The 18,531-nt window shown below is 41.9% G+C and overlaps 1 protein-coding gene across 4 annotated transcripts in view; it reads left to right on the plus strand.

Annotated features, from left to right (window-relative positions):
* The window catches only part of CHRM3 (cholinergic receptor muscarinic 3), a 481,613-nt gene that overhangs the window by 11,592 nt on the left and 451,490 nt on the right, over positions 1-18,531 (plus strand). Inside the window, exons 1-2 of one of the 4 annotated variants that reach the window (XM_079107805.1) lie at positions 15,498-16,584; positions 17,758-17,795. The exons of the other annotated variants lie outside the window; for them this stretch is intronic. The gene's annotated coding sequence lies outside the window, so the exon portion shown is untranslated. Of the gene's footprint in view, positions 1-15,497; positions 16,585-17,757; positions 17,796-18,531 lie in introns of those variants that run through there. 4 annotated transcript variants of the gene reach the window in all.

Genomic DNA, 18,531 nt, shown 5'->3' on the forward strand with positions numbered 1-18,531 from the left:
CCCAGTAACTACTGTGGGCAGAGGAAGTAATTTCTAGGTCAAGGCAGGATGTCCTGGGAAAAGAACAAGTCCTGGGGACAACAACAATGGATGATCATTTATACGATTTCTTTATTTTCACACAATGTCTCATAGAAGCCACAACTGTCTTTTTAAACATGCAGTTGATAGTTAAAATTGTCTGTGTTTGTGTTGTTTCGTTATACGTGTACATTATGAAACTGGTAAGCCGAGCTAATTAACATATCATCACTTCATTTAGATGACATTTCATCGTGAGGACTCTTACAATCCATGCTTTCAGCAGGTTTCTGGTGTACAGTACGTTATTATGAACCCAACTTGTCCTGCTATGTAACTGGTCTCAAATGCATTGCTTCTGTCTAACGGAAATGTACTTTTGGCCAAGATTCAGTCCACTGTGGCCCCTGGAACCTCATTGCACTCCGTCACTTTGCCTTTTTAGATTCCACATATAAATAAGATCATGTGGTGTTTTGCTGTGCCTGGCGTTATTTCATTTAATGTAAGATTTGCCAGGGCCATCCATGCAGTTGCAAGTGTAGGCCTTTTTTCTTTTTTAGAGCAGCATGGTATTCCACTGTGTACCAAGTTTTCTTTATCCATTCATCCACCCTTGGAGGCTTACTTTATTTCTGTCTTGCCTATTATGAATGACACTACAGTGAACACAGGAGCACGGACAGCTCTTGGACCTACTGATTCAATTTTCTTTTGATATAGTGGGATTGCTGGTAGTTCTGTTTCTAATTCCTGAGGAATCACCACAGTGTTTTCCATGATGGCTGTACTAATTCACGCTACCACCAACAGGGCACAAAGTTTCTCTTTTTTTCTATATCTTCACCAGCACCAGTTATGATTGGATAGGAATGAGGGAATATCTTATTACTGACAGGGATGAGGGATTATCTCATTATGGTTTTAATTTGCATTTCCCTGGTAATTAGTATCGTGGAGCATTTTTTTCATATACCTGTCGGCCATTTGAAGGTCAATTTGTCGGCCATTTGTCTTTGAAGGTCCTTTGTGAATTTTTAAATCATGTTATTTATTAATTTATTTTTGCTGAATTGTTTGTGCTCCTTATATGTTTTGGACATTAACACAAACCAGGTATGTGGTTTGCAGATGTTTTCTCTGGATGCATAGCTTACCTCTGTTGATTATTTCTTTGGCTGTACAGAAGCTTTGTGGTTTAATGTCATCCCGCCTATCTTTGCTTTCATGGTTTTGGGGTTCATATCTAAAAAAACCATTGCCAGGGATCATGTCACAAAGCCTTTCTTCTACTAGTTTAATAGTTTCAGGTCTTGTGTGTAAATCATTAATCCATTTTGAGTTGATACCATATTTGGTAAGAGATAGGGTCTGATTTCATCCTTTTGCCTGTGAATATCCAGTTTTCCCAGCATCATTTATTGAAGAGACTGTCCTTTCTCCCTTGTGTGTTCTTGGCACCTTTATGGAAAACCAATTGACCATAAATGTGTGGGTCTATTTCTGGGCTCTCTATTCTGTTCTGTTGGTTTGTGTGTTTTTATGCCAGTAACATGCTGTCCATCCATGATGCTCTTTAAGGAGAGATTATTTTATACTTTTAAATATATATACAAAAAATTAACTGAAACATAACTAAGATCAAAGAATTTTCTCAGCTCAGGCAACTAGTAATGTCAGAGAAGATCAATAAAACTGGGTCTCACTATCTTGCTTTTCACATCATTAGCATAATTCACATACATGTCTTCCTCTCCAGAAGCAAGGAATAAGACCATCACCCCCCCCAAAAAAAAAGAAAAAAAAAAAAAAAAGAAAAAAAAGAAAAAAAGAAAAGAAAAGAAAGAAAGAAAGGGCCACCCAGATGCCCAGATGCTAGGGCTGGAAGAGAAGATCAGGAAGTTGATTCTGGGAAGTTCTAAAAGCTCAGTCACAGGGACCATCCTGCCCCTGCTTGAGCCGTGGACGAGATTCTGATTAGCCTGATCAGGTCACAGAGTGAGACCAGGTTGAGTCAAGAAACTGGAACCCTCTCAGAAGCCCGTGCCAGGCCAGGCGGCCCATGCTGCTCTCCAGCTTCAACAGGAGCAGAACCTGTGCCCACAGCTCCTGCTGTGTGGTCCACACCTCCCGCTCTGCAGGACACTTGCCTCCGAGTGCAGCAGGCTGGACTGGACCCCTTGGCCCCTTTCCTTAGCCCTAGGACTTCTCAAGTGACCATCCTCGTCCTTGTCTCCCGAGGCCTGAGCTCTCTGGCTCTGGCCCTCTCACCGCTCCTCCTCGCTGTCCTTCCTCAGCCCCTCTTCCTTGATCTCGGAGACCCTGTAGAATGCCTTGGACTTCGAGGCATTTGAGGTCATCCAGCTCGAGCCTCTGGTTTGCTATCTGAGCCAACAGAGATTCCTGGATGTCGAATGCTGCCCCAGATTACCCCGGCTGGATCTCTTGACTGCACGTCGAGGCTTCTGCATCTGTTCCTGCCAAGTCACTTCGGAGGACCAGCTGCTTGGTTTCTGGGCCCTGCCTTGCTGCTCTTGGTTACCTCAGCTGACCCTACGGCATCCAGGATCAGTCGGCACAGATTTCCCATCTCTCCCCTGCCTGACGCGCTCCACGTCCATCTGTGGCCCTCGGGCTCTCTACAGGGACGCTCACCAGACAGCCCGATGCACTATTGCCACACTGGGGTCATCGCCTTCCTCCAAACCAGGCCTGGCCCCTGCCCCGCCCTCCAGTATTGGTTGGTCGCCTGCAGGGCAGTCCCCATGGGAACCCGGACTTGCCTCCTTTTGAGTTTTGACACCCTCACCCTCGCTATGCAGTTCGGAAATCCTGTTGGGTTTTCCTGATCTGCCTCCTGTTCCCTTCTGTGCCCCCGACTCCCTTCCCTTTCCCAGGTCTTTCCCTGTCCCCTTGGCCTGGTGGCTGGCACTGTCTCCCTGCTTCCAATCTCCTGCCGTTTTTACCTGTTCTGTAATGAGACCCAAGTCGTCCACAATTTCCCCTCTCTGCCACTGTCCCTGCCATCTCCCATCCTCCCCAAGCCACATCAGCCGGCATTCATTTCCCTGGATAGGCCTCGTGCCTGAGAGCTTCTGCAGAGGCCTGCACCCTTCAGAAGCTGGCTGTCCCCTCTTGACCATAGCAGCATGCAGACATCAGGAGGCCCGAATTCCCAAGAAAACACATCTCACTGCCCGTGCGCCTGATTCTCATATATGTGGTCACGCTTTCTATACGTGTTATATTCTAACAAATTATTTGGCTACTGATCTATTCCTTTAGATTTCAGGCTTCTCATCAGGAACCACCCAGTATGCTACACTGCATCTTGTAGAAACTCATTGCATTGGATGATGCTCTAGATCCCTGTGAGGGGCAGAGATTTTTATATGTTAGTTACAGAGATATCCCAAGGGCTTAATATAGAGTGTGGCACACAGTAGACTCAGACTAAGTATTCATTGATGAGTGAGACCCTGTTAGTCTTTCCCTTGGGGGAAAAAAGAAACCTGAGGTTGAAACTATTGGAAAAATAGTTTATTATTTGCAAACAGGAATCAGTCTTCAAGAACTGTTATACGGAACATAACAGAATTCTCCCCGTTGAAGCTGATTCTCACCTGCCTGGAGTGTTGCCTGCACAGATATGGCTCCATTGGTGACCCTCAGGTTTTGAGAAGCATGGTCTTTTTCGACAGCATCCCCCAAGTGACGCCTCCTCCCTCCAGCTAATTCTAATGGCCAGTACTTTCAGGTCATCATTTCGGGTTGTTCATCAGCTGCCACAGTCAGCTCTCCTAAATGTTCTTAGTAACCACAAAAAACTTTCAGTCAGAGGAATTTGGGGTGATGTTTCTAAAACTGTGGCCTGGGATCATATGCACCAGAAGCTTCTAGGATAGTTGCTAAAAATGCAGACTTGGGGATTGAAACCAGACCAGCTGAATCAGAATGGGCGCAGGGCCTGTCAATCTGCCTTCTAAATAAATATCTTGCATGGTACTTGTGTTTGCTAAATTTTAAGGCCTACAAGGTGAAGAGAAAGGAAGAGATTTTCTATTTTCTTTTTCTGAGTAGATGAGAAGCCTGGATTGGCATGGGGTACGTTATCTTATCGTAGGCTGCTCTCTGTGCTCAGATCATTCATATTCAATTTAGGATCCCTCTCAGGCTTTGCAAAGGCTGGGGTGCTCTTTCCCACGAGAACTTAAACACAGTCAGGTAACAGCAGATTTCAGGTAGAGAATTAGGATGGAGCTGCTTGTATCAAATGTGCCCTACTGTAGCTACAAATATATTTTTAACTGTGGTCATCAATGTTTACAAAGTGTTAAAAAAAAACAGAAACTTATCTCAAATATAAGCAGCTCTTAACATTTTTGTTTGTTGCTTGGTGCTCTCATAAACAGACCATATTTTTGCATGTCCATGATGCTATATTTAGGGGTTATATTTATGAGCAAGTACACCACATATATTATTGATATTAATAGCTGGGTGTCAGAAATCATTGAAAAATAGTCTAGGACTGTTGGCTGTGTTCATGATAATTTGGTTCTCATGAACATTCTGAAATGTGGATGTGGATTGGTTTTTCCCATCCTTTACAGGGCATTTTATATAGGTCTTCTACAAATGTGTAAATTTTAATAGTCATAAGCAATACAATTACTACTTTTCCATGAATTTTAAGTCTTACATTAACCTTTTAAAAAAGTGATATTAGCAATCCTTCTGTTTCTTAGATGTTTAGAAATTCCTGTGGTAGCAAAGACTCAGCCAGGAGATCCACATTTTGGGCAACTTCCAACTTTTCTCCTGGTCATTCATTTGTTCATTAAATTTATCCTAATCCTGAGGTATGTCCGGCAGTGTTGTTCTAAGTGCTCGAGATAAAGGGGTGAGTAAGGCAGTCTTCATGGGATGAATGTATACCCTTGTGACATCCACAGAACCCCCCGAGCATTCAAAAGGGGATTTCTAGACAAGCCTGCTCTACTTGGCGTCAAGGCCAGAGGTGAGATGGGCATATTAGGACAGTGTGACCAATGAGATGTGTGACCTTTTCGAGCCCTCTTAAATGTGGGGCTTAGATTAAATTTTTCTCCAAAAAAATGTTCCCTGCTTTCTAGAAAAAAATAGGCTGCCAAAACTGATTTGTACCACTAGATGGCAGACATCTGCATTTGTGTGTCCAATGAGCTGGTGGTTCTGAAAGGTTCTATATGAGCCACTTGATATGAAAAAACATTGGTTCCATATGAGTGACAGGTTGGCGTGGCTGTTCTGTCCCAGGGGCTCCATTTTTTAAACACCGCCCTCTTGATACTCCCTGGTGTTTGGTTTTCAATTTGGTGTTTTGCTCTGTTCCTTTCACATGGAGGACAATATGAAGTTTCTTTTGAAAGCCACATTTTATTTCTGAAACCAACAGAGACTCCCAGTATATTTTCACCAATGTTTTGTTTATCTGAAGAAGTTAAAGTAAGCTTTGCAAATGGAGATATATATTTTTGCCCTGGTGGCTCTGGGACTGTACTACCTTTTCAGATGCATGAGAAACAAATGTTTCATTTTCCCGTGGTAACAGAAGAAACAAAGAAACTCTGAACCTGGCCCCTTTGCTTAATGTACCATTAGCTACAGGAGGCCAAAGAAATTGAAATATGAACCACGGCTCCATCAGGCAAGGCACATGTATTGACCAGGATGGCATCTCCACTATAGAACTGAAAGCTGGCTGCAGTTCTACTCATGAGCAGCCCCCCACCCCATCCTCTCTTCAACCTATAAACTGAACTCACCCTGTCTTGGAATACTGAGGGTGCCGTCATGTGTTTTCCAAGTCCAACTCAGATCAAGCTGTGAAGAAGCAGTGCCACGGACTTGGATTTCTGGAACTCCCATGCTAATGAAAGGCTGCCACCGGGTTCCTAGGCAGCTTGGACAAGGTTGTTGTAAGGCAGCTGGGTTCAGGAGGGGCTGTAAAAATTTGTGGCAAAGTCCTGACCTTAGATATGTGTTTATAATCTACAAATATGTTAACTCGTAAAATAGAATCATCTGAGCCAAGTTGTTCTTTGGATTCAGGGGGTGGAGAAGCCAAATCTTTTTGGAGGGATACCAGAAATTTCTTCCTGTAAGAGATTTAATTTGAGAGATGTTTTAAAGGACCAGTAAGACCTAAATAGATGGAGAGAGATACCCGGTAGATGATTCAGGCAGCCCTTCCTTATAAGTGAAAACTCCTTGCTGGCTTTTGTCTGTGCCAAGAACACACTACCTCAGAGCATCTGCACTTGCTATCTATTTATTTGGAACACTCTTTCTCCCCAAACCTACACATCTTGCTTTTTTACTTAAATCTTTAGAGCTTTCCTCAAGTCACCTGCTCAGGCCACATTTTCTAATCACTTCATCTAAATTCTTCATAGTCTCTTTACATCATGCCTATTTTTTCCCCATTTATTTTATTAACACCCACTGCAGTATGTGCTGTGTGAGACTGGAACTTCATCTTTTTGTTTTTGATTGCTAAACCTCCAGTTCTAGAACACTGTCCAGCCACTCTCCTTGTTGAATAGGCCTTCAGTGAGTGCTCACTGAACCAATGAATCGATGAATGAGGGCATACAAGCTCAGGGTCATTTTATTTTTCTTATTGCAGAAGGAAAAACTGACCAAACTACCTCCATTCTGTTCTTGTCATGCAGAGAGTGCCCCAGGGCCTTTCTTTTTTGGGAAAGGGGGAAGAGGTGTGCATCCGTACCAAAATTAACACTAATTCCATTATATAGAATGAATTCTAGCATTGTAGACGAAAAGAGTGATGAAATAAATCATCACGTTCAATCAAATGTATTTTGGTATGCCTGGCTTTGTTAATAATGCTCTTTTTCCATCAGAAATACAAGAGAGGCAAACTCATACCTTCTGAGGGAGCTGAGGTGGTTCCCTTGCTGGCAGTAATCTGATCTTTCAAACCATATTCATCGCTACCCAATTTTTAAGAATTCTGTTTCCATAAATGCTTATTTACATAATTATAAGCCTATCTATTAAAAAGGAATTAAAGAAAGAAGATGAAGCAGGGTGAATTTGGAATTCTGTGTCTCGCATTAGGAAATCTACAGGTGAATATGGGCTTTGGGTCGCTGTACTGCTCAAGAGTGTGTTGGCCTGGGATGGCCTGGATGTGCCACCAGAGACTGAACAGCTTTACACTAGTTAGTGGGTGTGATAGTTCATCTTGACTGTCAGCCTGACTGCATTGAGAGATACCAAGAAAACTGGCGAAGCACACTTCAGAGTGCATCTGTGAGGGTCTTTGCAGAGGTGAGTGACCGGTAGGTGGGAAGCCCCGCCCCTAGTGTGGGCGGGGCCGTCCGCCGTCCAATGGGCTGGGGCTGCATGGACGCACGCGCAGAAGTGAGGGGCGTGTCTCTTTGCGCACTGCATTCTCCTTCACTGGGGTTTTTGCTTTGGGTTTGTTATTTCATTTATTTTTTGCTGCTGCCGTTGCCCTGGAGGGCCAGCTCCATTCTTTAGCTCCAACACTGAGCTACCCACCAGCCCTTTTTATTTTCTATTCCGAGACAGGGCCTCGCTGTCTTCAAGTCACTGAGCGGGCCTCGACCTTGTGACCCTCCTCCTCCTGCCTCTGCCTCCCCGGTCGCTGAGACACAGGAGAGCACTGCCGTGCGTTCAGCTCCTTCCTCAGCCTCTGCATGCAGACTCTCCCGGCTCCCAGGCCTCAGTCTGGACCGCGCCGCCTCCCTGGCCCCTCTCCCTCTGAGGCTCCAGGTGCCTGGGCTGAGCGCTTGCTGGTTTCCATGCTCTGCAGCTTGCAGATGGCGGCAGTGGCACCATCCAGCCCTGATCCCATAAGCCAATCCGTAAATCCCTCAGAATGATCCGTTATCTATATATCTTGGTTCTGTCCCCTGGAGAGCCCTAATCGAGTGGGCCTATGGGATTTCTGGGACTTCGGTCATTCCGAGATGCTGGTTAAACATTATACTCTAAACAGATTTTTTTCACATTAAATTTTCAAGTTTTGAAATAGTTCTAAACATACTTGGAAATAATGCATTTTATTTTTGCGTTCATCCAATACTTACAGAGGAGCCACCAATATCAGGACACCCCTCCCTGGAGAGAGAGTCCCGGGGAAGAAGCAGGACCTTGCCCCCAGCCCCCGAGGAGCTTGAGGTTTAGTGGGGTTTACAGGACCAACTCATTTTTCTTGCTTTTGAGAAGTGGCTTTAAAAATCATAATGTAATGAGTAATCTGGTTTGAAGGGTGTTGACGTGGACATGTCACCATCTCCAGAACTGCAGGTCTTCTGAAGCCGTGTGGGTAGAAGGTATTCACTGGAGCCAGGGTTTCTTCGGAGTCTAGGGGCCACTAAGTTCCAAACACCCAATTTTCAACACTCTGTGAATAGTTTTCATGAACCACACGATGAACTGTTTTCCATAGGCATGGAACCTCGGGTAGGCATGAATTTTTCCCATCTCATTTGACTGGGAAAAACTTTGTGCTCTGAATCAAAATAGAAAACTGTACTTATACAGGTGAGGCTCCAAAGTCAGTATGTAGAAAGTAGGAAGATGCTTTACTGGATCCATAGGAAAGTTCGAGGTCAGATAGAATTTAGAGCGGTCATGAGCTGCACTTCCTGATATTTGGGGTTGGTATAGAGGTATTTGCTGAACAGAGGCTATCTTTTGTTGAAACAAAATGTGATCTAGACACTAGAGCAGTTTGATTTGAGGACACCTGAGGTTCTTTCCTATCATTTCAAAGAACATTTTGGTGTAGAGTGTTAAGGTGTCTGATATTAATTCTTAAATTGGTTTTCAAAGACAACATGCTTTACACTTCCAGAACTGTGAGGTCCTTCTCGAATTTTATCCATTTACATTCCACCACCCTCCAACCATAGTTTTCCTTTTGCATTTTCCTTGAAAAACCTGTGTTTCTCAACTGGATTTTTCTCATTATTGCCCCACAAGGAAGGCTTTTGGACTTTGTTCTCTAAATGACCTCTGCATTTCATGAGATTCTAATACCATAGACATATTGTATGTTGTTATGTACTGGGGCCACTTGGTAGAAGCCATTGCATTTTCTAAGATGCTTTTCACCCTCTCCAAAGCCACTTTCAGCCTCTACAGGTGATACCATCCCCATAGGAAGAGGGCCTCTGTCTTGTCTACTGGGACAGAAGACGTTCTGCTCCTGGGATGTGCTGGCCACCTGTGGGAGGCCTTCCCTGGCCCCTCACCCCTCGCACCGTCCCCAGCCCCTTAAAAGTCCTGTGAGGAGCAGTGTCCCTTCTCCACTCACTTCCTCCATCACTGTCCTCTGAAAATCCTGATCCTTCTGGACGTGGCTCCTGAGTTGACCCACTTATTCTTCCCAAAGGATTCCCACTGAAACATCTCCCATGTTGCCCCTTAACATTTGATTTCAGAACAAAAAAAAAAAAAAAAAAAAAAAAAAACAGTATATTTTTCTGAGACAAAAACAAGAAATTCCGAGCACACTGCATTTTTCTCAAGCTTCTCACTGTTGCTTTCACCTCGCTGCTGTGGGTGTCCTTTAGCTTGCTCAGCTCCATCCAGCTGGGAAGCCCACCTGGCTCTCCACTGAGGTCCCGTCCAGGTGAAGCACTGTTCGGATATGTCCACTGTGTTTTGATTTTAAAGACGATTTACACAGTTTTTACATTCCTGTGTCACCAATGAGTTTTTAAGTTGACATAATACCTGGGTTTGGCTCAAGCCGTGGTTTGGCTTCTTGAAGGAAGGGGAGAGGAAAAAAACTGTATCACCTCTGTGGTAGGTTAGGCACAGTCCTGGGGGGCCTTAGTTTAAAGCTTCAGAAATGATGGTTGAGGCTACCTGTGGCAGGCTGGCCCTTGGCCCCTCGGTGGGTAGCCTGGATGTGAGGGCGCTGCACCTTTACTCCTATCACGTTCTCTTTTACTTAACAAGTAACTTATCTCGACAGCAAACAGGTCACTTAGACAGTTTCTAACTGGTTGACCTCCACAAAAGAATAAACAAGGAGAATGAGTTGTTATTGGACCATATATATATATATATATATATATATATATATATATATATATATGTATATATATATATATTTGTTCCATTAATCAATAATTTATTTATCTTTTTCACATGTAATTATATAAAAGTAATGAATCTGTCATTCAAAAAGTCAGCTAATTCCCCAGGATTCTGATAAAAGAAGAGCAGTCCTCAGCAAACACCTGCCCTCCCAGATTTCTGCTCCTAGGAGTCCTGAGAGGAACCACTTACAACTGTTTGGACTGGTTTATTTGTTGTGTGTTTTTGTTTTTCTGTTATTTATTTCCATCTTTCTAAATGTTGAACTTTCCTAATGTTGAAATCAGTTGGATTATTTAGCTAACTAAGGAAAAGGCTCTCGGTCAAGTGAATTTAGATGCTTCTTTGGAGTCAGCATGGTTTGCGGGTATGGAGGACATATACACATACTTATGCATATTTTTTAAAATAAAGAACTGTTTATTTTCTGTTGTCACTGTATACCTTTGCTGTAAAATAAAATCATATTGATATCAGAATAACATAAACTCATGGATAAATTCTTGTGGAGAAGTAAGGATTCCTGATGAATGAATGGGAGTGTTCAGTTGGGTGCTAGTCATTGGTGGCATTCAGGGTGTGACAAGTAGTCCGGATGCACCCTCTGGAGCAGAGTCTCCATAGCTAGCCTCCAAAAGCTGGGGTCCCTGGTAGGCCTCTCACGGTTCTGCTCTTTCACCTACTCCTTTGCTTACTTTCTGTTCACAATTGATTTTGTATTGAACACACATGCTTTTGATGGGACTTAAATGCTCATCTCTGACGTAAATGAAAGAAGTAACTCTACACCGAATCACGGGAGTGGCCTGCATCTTACAAAAGGTGCTGATCCCTTCCTCAGTCTGCTTCCATGAACCTGAGTCATCTTGAACATTCACTTGGGTCATGTGTTCTGAGGGCAAGCGTTCACAGCGGTTGCATGTGATTTGGGGCAAACCATCCTGCAACCATTCCAATCTGTCTGTGCAGATGACATTAAATAAACATTAATCTCTCCCTTATGTTTGTCCCAAAGCAGGTCGTAGGAAATCTGGAAGAGAACTAAATATTTTCGCTCAGATAACATACATTTTGTAAAGCAGGTCTCGCACAGACAGTATGTCTACTTTCACATATTGCCGTAAATCAAATCCACTTGGCATTGAAGATTAATCCAGCCTACAGAGTAGAAGTTGAATACCTGTTTTACACAAAGCATGTTGGTTTGTTTCTTGGGATCCTCTGATCTCAAAGAACCCACGGCTCATAGTGAAAATATTACTTGTTGGTAGAAAAAACAGTTTGACCCTTTATTCCAGAAAAATTCTTTGGTAAAAATATCAATATTGATATTTGCAAAAGTTATTGGGCTTACTGTGTCCAAACAGCCTTAATTACTTCCTTTGTTATATCTCATTTAATCCTTAAAACAATACCACAGGTTTCATTTAATAGATGAGTGTGAAGGATGAGCATAATAATGATAAGTGATGCAATGTGTCCAAGCCAGGTTTCAAATACCCAAGGATCTGACCGATCTGGTGTTCTCAGTCTTTGAGCTAACAAACAGCTCTCTTAGACTGGTACATAGGAAAACAATTCAAGTTTTTATACATGATATTTTTTGAAGTCCTACTTCTTGTTTCACAATAACAGAACATGAAATTAAGAAAAATTAAGGGCAGAATAAAAAATACAAATAGCTGAGAAATAAAAGAAACAGGAAGGAAATATAAAGTTGTAAACACCTAAGAGAGACACATTTTGACAGGGTAAAATTGCTGTATGTACAAATGCAAATCTTTATCTGTTGTTATGACCCACCTAAGATATCACTGTAGCAACACATTTGACAATGTTTCTAGTTGTCACAGGCTGAATTTCACTCAATGATGACTGAGGCGTGTGGCTTCATTATTTTTTTAATCAAGTGTGAGTGGATTTCTCCCTTGGGTTTAAATTCAAACTGACGACAAAAGTGATATATGTATAGGAACCGAATGTTAGCAAATGCAGGAGCGAGCTCTCCCCCTCCGTAAAACAGAGGGGAGTTTCTCCAGAGGCTGAGATTCTTGTTCCTGAAACTGTCCATGGCATTTCACTTGCTTTCTGTGGACGGATAATAGTAACGTGAACTGGATTGAAATTCACTGCATCTTCTTCCCAAGGAAGGTGCACCGTCTGTACTAGTGACTAACAGTTGAGTGGTGAGTTCTTTTTCCTCTTTTGGCTGCCAGTGACATTTTCCCTCTTTTCAGAAAATGGTTTTAGGAATTGCTCACTTGTCAGTCAAGAGGAAAGGGTTTAAAGAAGTGTAGAATCTATCAAGGACTATGCTCAGATTTCACTCATTCCATGATGGGAGGCAAGCAGACCTTCTGGAAGGGTTTACCCTTGACCCTCTTCCTCTCCAAATTGAGTCACATGAATATGGTTTGAAAACCCAGATTCTTACCAGCTCACAAGCTACCTCAGCTCTCTGGAAAGACAAGAGGACAAACAGAATGGAAAATTAGGGTCTGGTCACTTTGTTGTTGATGAGGAGGCGGGAGAAGGAGTAGGGAGGAGCATGCAGGGTTGCTCGGTAGAGAGTTCTGGGTCAAGAGTGCTGAGCTACATCCTGAGAACTGGGGTCCACTGGAGCAGCACCCCTGGTATCAGAGGCTACCTAAGACAGACAGGTAGGTGATTTTGCAACCAGCTCCTGGGGAAAAATGGTGCATGTAAGCTGTCCATGACTTTCTGAAACGTGAAGATAACAGTTTCATCTGTGACTGTATCTTGCTCACATATGCTGTTGTCAAAAGGAGAAAACGTGTGAATGGAGAAAGATTTTATGAAATGAAATTCATAGACACAGGACAGCATAAAGCCCGTGCTATTGTGTATTTAGTGGTCTGTGCGTCTGGGTGAACTTGGAGCCTGCTCCACTGGTTCCTTAAGCAGTTGTTCCTGTGGTCATCCGAGCCCCCACGTCCCATAGGCAGGCAGAACAGCTTCGTGTCAGCAGACCGCATGAGAACAGGCTGTGAAGGGCTGAGTTCACAGGAGCAAAAGATCAGTAGTGTGTTGAATGGCCATTACCCTAGACACACACAGACCTGGTTTTTTTATATATATTAAAGTTTTTTTAATTCATTTTTATTGTAAACAAATGGGATATGATGCCCTTCAATGGATGAATGGATAAACTATGATATATATATATATATACACAATGGAATATTACTCAGCCATAAAGAATAATAAAATTATGGGATTTGCAGGCAAATGGATGAAATTGGAGTATATCATGTTAAGTGAGATAAGCCAATCTCAAAAAACCAAAGGACAAATGATCTCACTGATAAGCAGATGATGACACATAATGGGGGGTGGGAGGGGGACAAGAATGGAGGAAGGAGGGACTGTGTAGAGGGATAAGAGGGGTGGGAGAGGTGGGGGGGAGAAAAAATAACAATAAATCAAAAACTATTACCCTAGGTAAATGTATGATTAGAAAAACAGTATGCCTCTACTATGAAGACCTGTTTTTAAACCAGTATGTAAGATTGAGAAATAGAGATTAATTTGTTTGAATGTTTTTTAAAATTAATTTTGTAACCATATGTGTGCACATCTTTAGAATGGAATTTCAGATTAGAAATAATTGTTGAGTATTTAAGGACATCTAATTTGGATATTTCTAATTTAAATCTTTAGACATCATCTGGGAATTAATCTATTAGTTCTGAGTTCCGTAGATTTCCCTCTTAACTAAAGTCAATTTGAAAAATAGAGCGAATTTTGGACTCTAGACAAATGAACACAATGAAGAAAAAAACGATAAAGTGCGAATTTTTTTATGACTATTTGACAGAAGATAGTCAATTCTAACAATCAGATTTTCCTTTTTTGATAAATAGTTTAATTTGCCATCACCAAAAATTCATTTCTGAGTTAAAAACTATATAAGATTGGATATCAAAACATCTCGATTTGCAGTAAAGCTAAGTGACAGATTTCCTAGACTGCAATGCCTGCTCTATTAGCTAAATGTTTCCTAACATTTTGCTAAAATGTATCTATCTACATTTTGGGGTTGAAATAGAAGTGCTATAAGTCACTTGCCCATAACAGCAGGACACTGGGCCACTTATGGGCATATGTCCCCCTGGGAGAGGACTCTGGCCAGGCAGGCAGGGTATGTCCTTTTGAAGGCCACACATTGCCAAATCTGAGCCTGTTCTTTTATTTACTTCTTTATTTTCAGGTGACAGTTGTGCACATTTATGGGGTATAGTGTGATGTTTCAGTACATTTATACACTATGTCATGATCAACTTGGGATATTTAGTGAACTGTTCATTTCAAACATGTTTCATTTCTTTGTGACGAGACCATTCAAAAGCCTCCCTTCCAGCAATTTTGAGTTATACCCTCCAGTGTTAGGGATGCTGGTCACCCTGCAGTGTAATAGGACAGCAGGTCTGTTCCTCCTGTCTGACCGTGGCTTCATGCCCACTGGCTCACCCCTCTCCCTTCTTCTCCCCTACCCTCCTGGTCCTGATCTGTGATAACCACTGTTCTTGAGCCTGTTTTCAAAAAACAAGAAAGAATGCAGACTCTCTGTTGCCAGAACTTCTGTGATTTTAAGAGAGGCTTAAAATTACTTTTTAGGATGACTTATGCCAGTGTTTAAATATCATTTTATAGATGTGTATGTGTGTAAATATATAACATATTAATTTTTAAAATATGGAATGGGAAACAAGATTCTTGAGTTTCAGACCTCTTGGTGGACAGCTTTTCAGGGTCTGGATTAAGGAACCAACATCTGTGTGCACAGCTCAAAATATTGTGCACCAAAAATGTCCTCTCCCTTGGACTACGCTGTGCATCTTAGAAGCAACTTGTGATTTTGAGTGAATCCCTTGTTCTTATATTCAGGAGAAATAGCGTTCTTCCTTAGGGTTCTCTTTTCAATTTCTTTCAAACTTTGAATTTTTTTTAGTCCGTGAAAGCACAGTTCTTTCAAATATGTTGGCTTCTTGGAAAAACCAAGGAACTGACCTTTTTCCATGCACGGTCCTTCACCCTCCATGTTTCTCAGGGGAAGCTGTTGTTGCCATTGGACGAGGTGCCAATCCTGAAAAGAAAGGAACACAATGCCTGCGGTCATCTGTCATTTGGGTGGTTGATTTCCTTGCTGCTGCTTTGACGTTAAGATCCCTTTATTTCACAAGACGGGGGCTCATTGGAAGGAAGAGAAAATCCAGCGTGTACCAAACACAGGGCGTCCACAGAAATAAGTCCTGAAGGAGGCTTGGGGTTCAGAAGCCCAGATGCTGTGAGGGAGAGGGGCGTGCAGCCCCAGGACCTCCCACCCAGCCTTTCACGCAGGCCATCGTTTTCCAAAAAGTCAGCGAAAGCATTGCGCTTCCCATAGCTTCAATCTTGTGGAAACACAACTGGTCCTAACATTTGGAACTTGCTTTCAGTTAAGGACAATAAGTGCTGTGGGATCTGAATGTTGACGTCAGGAGATCACAGGGAAAACATATATGTGGCTACTGAGTTCATCTTCTTTTTATTTTGAAATATAGTTGTAAAAAGAGGGATAAGATTCTGTATGATCAAAGCTTCAGACTTGGGGATCCTCTGGTCTGTTTTGCTCCTAGATTCCAGCATTCGATAAAAGTGTTAACAATGCCCACGGCACCCACCACAGTGGGAAAGAGAGCGGTTTCTTACGTACACACGGATCGGAATTCAGATGCCTTCGACCTCGTCCCTCCCTCCACGCTGTGTCATTCTTCATGGTCTTGTTTTATAACAGCCTGTCCAGGGAACCATCAAACTGAACAAGCACATCTTGTGTGGTGCCAGTATAAAGCACTTTTATTTATATCTTTTTCCCACTGCCCCTGTATATCATCTCAATGAGACAGATCGTTTCCCTGCCTTGTGTGACAAGTCAGCAGTCCAGGGACTTTCTGGCCCTCCTGCCTCACATGCAGACACAATTCTGTAATTAAAGTTCAAATGCGGCCTCAGGCCTGGCCTTCCCCGACTCCAGCCCCTTGGGGAGCAGGACTGTAATCAGAGGAGACCTGCGGTCTCTCCCTGTGTGCATAGGTGGAGGGCTCCCTCTCCGTCACTTCAGGGCACCCTGTTGACCTGCCTCTACCTTCACGCTTACGTGCTTTATTGTCCCCGGCTGTTTTCTGTCCTTGGCAATAAGACCTTAAAGCTCTGCACCGTTGCTTTCTCCATGCCTTAGTGACATGGAGGAATGTGGGGGCACCAAGAGTGGACGCTGAACTGGGAGACTCCTCACTGGAGCCCTCAGACACCTGTGGAGCCCCAGGAGATTCAGACGCCGACTCCACCCGGGGCCTCTGAATCAATGAAAGTGAAAAGTTCTACAGGGGATCCTGGCGCAGGCTTGAGAGTCAGGTATTTGCTGAGTTTTGGTAAACCTCATAGTCTCAGCACACTTATCTTAAGGAAAATTTCAATTTTACCTAAAAATGAAATTATGAAAACTGGAGGCTTTCCCTGTTTTTCCTCATTCTAAGATTATTAAAAACAAACATCCTTCATCCTCAAAGACTGGGTCCTCTGCCTTCATATAAGTCCTCTGGGAGAGCTGTTCCCGTTTCCCCTGTTATTCTGTCTTAGTAGGTTTTTATGCTGAGAGTCAAACTTTTAATTGTATCTTTTACCTGAATGGATCCTTATTTTTAAGGAGAGAAATTAATATGCTACCTTTATAAACATACGGTAATATTAAAACTGTGAAATCCTGGGCACCGTGATGCAGGCTGTTCACCCTTCTCAGACCTGACCTGGGTTATTCTGTAACTTTAATCACTTACACATTTTTCCCCTTTATTTAAGAATTTTTGTTTTTAATAGAGAAAAAGGTAAAACAAGGATGTAAAGAGTACATAAAACTTCTAAAATGCATGGTTAGGTTTTCTACAAAGAAAATTAATAATAGATCCCAGTTTATCAATTTTTTAAAAACTGAAACAATCTTTAATTATTCAACAGACATTTATTGTGTATTGGCAAGAACTGTTCATCAGGTGGACATAAAAAGACAAGTCCATGCGATATGTTTAAGAATCCTTTTTTACTTCAGTAGTTTTGATTTCCAAACTTGGTGAGCTGTTATCTCAGGATAACCAGGTAGTTCCCTCACGTGCTGTTCTGTTTTCTGACTCTGCTATGAAATGCACCAGCATTTTCAATTCTTTATTTGGGATATTTTTTATTAGTGCATTATAGTTCCACATAGTTTGGGGGTTCATTTTGATGTCATCATATAAGCACGGAACATATTGACCTTTTGCTTAGAGTAAAATGACTTGGCATAAATCTGCATTTGGTTTTATAAGCTTAACCATCCTTTTTGCTAATAAATGTTTATCATTTATCACAAGTATTAAATTCTCCTTTAGAATACTCTAAGCTATGTCAGTTTTTAAAAGCTATGTACTTTTAAAAAAATTTATTTGTTCTAATTAATTTGTTCTACATGACAGTAGAATGCATTTATGCATTTTGATAAATCATACATAAATGGAGTATAATTTCTCATTTTTCTGATTGTACATTTTGTAGGATCACATCATGGTTATGCAGTCAAATATGTACATGAGGTAATAATGTCTATTTCACTCTACTATCCTTCCTACCCCCATACCCCTTTCCCTTCCTTTCACTCTCTTCTACCTAATCTAAAGAAACTCTATTCTTCCCTAGTGCCCCCAGACTATTGTGAATTAGCACTCACTTATTAGAGAAAACATTCAGCTTTTAGTTTTGGGGGTTTGGCTTATTTTGCTTAGCACGATATTCTCTAACTCCATCCATTTACCAGCAAATACCATATTTTCATTCTTCTTTAAAGCTGAGTAATATTCCTTCATATATGTATATGACATCACATTTTCTTTATCCATTCATCTGTTGAAGGGCATCTAGGCTGGTTCCATAGTTTAGCTATTGTGAATTGAGCTGCATTGATGTGGCTGATATTCTCTAACTCAATCCATTTACCAGAAAATGCCCCTTGGGTTCAATCCCCAGCACCTCAAAAAAATAAAAATAAAAAAATAAATAAAAGGACGGGGGGAAAGTTCTTCCTTGTTTTATATTTTATGAAGTGCTACTTTTCATTGGTACATTATAATTATACAAAACAATAAGGTTCATTATGTCATATTCATCAATGCATATAACATAATTTGACCAATCTCATTGGGTAATGATCTGCTTTAATGCAAGAGTAAGTAATAATCTCAGTAGTAATACTATGAGGAATCTTGGAGATTACAGTATTTGTGGTTCGGTATGTGTTTTCCTGTTGAAGACTGCAGCTGACACTTCAGAGTT

Source organism: Sciurus vulgaris (genome assembly GCF_902686455.1).
Source record: "Sciurus vulgaris genome assembly, chromosome: 12".
In the NCBI taxonomy this organism is placed as follows: domain Eukaryota; kingdom Metazoa; phylum Chordata; class Mammalia; order Rodentia; family Sciuridae; genus Sciurus; species Sciurus vulgaris.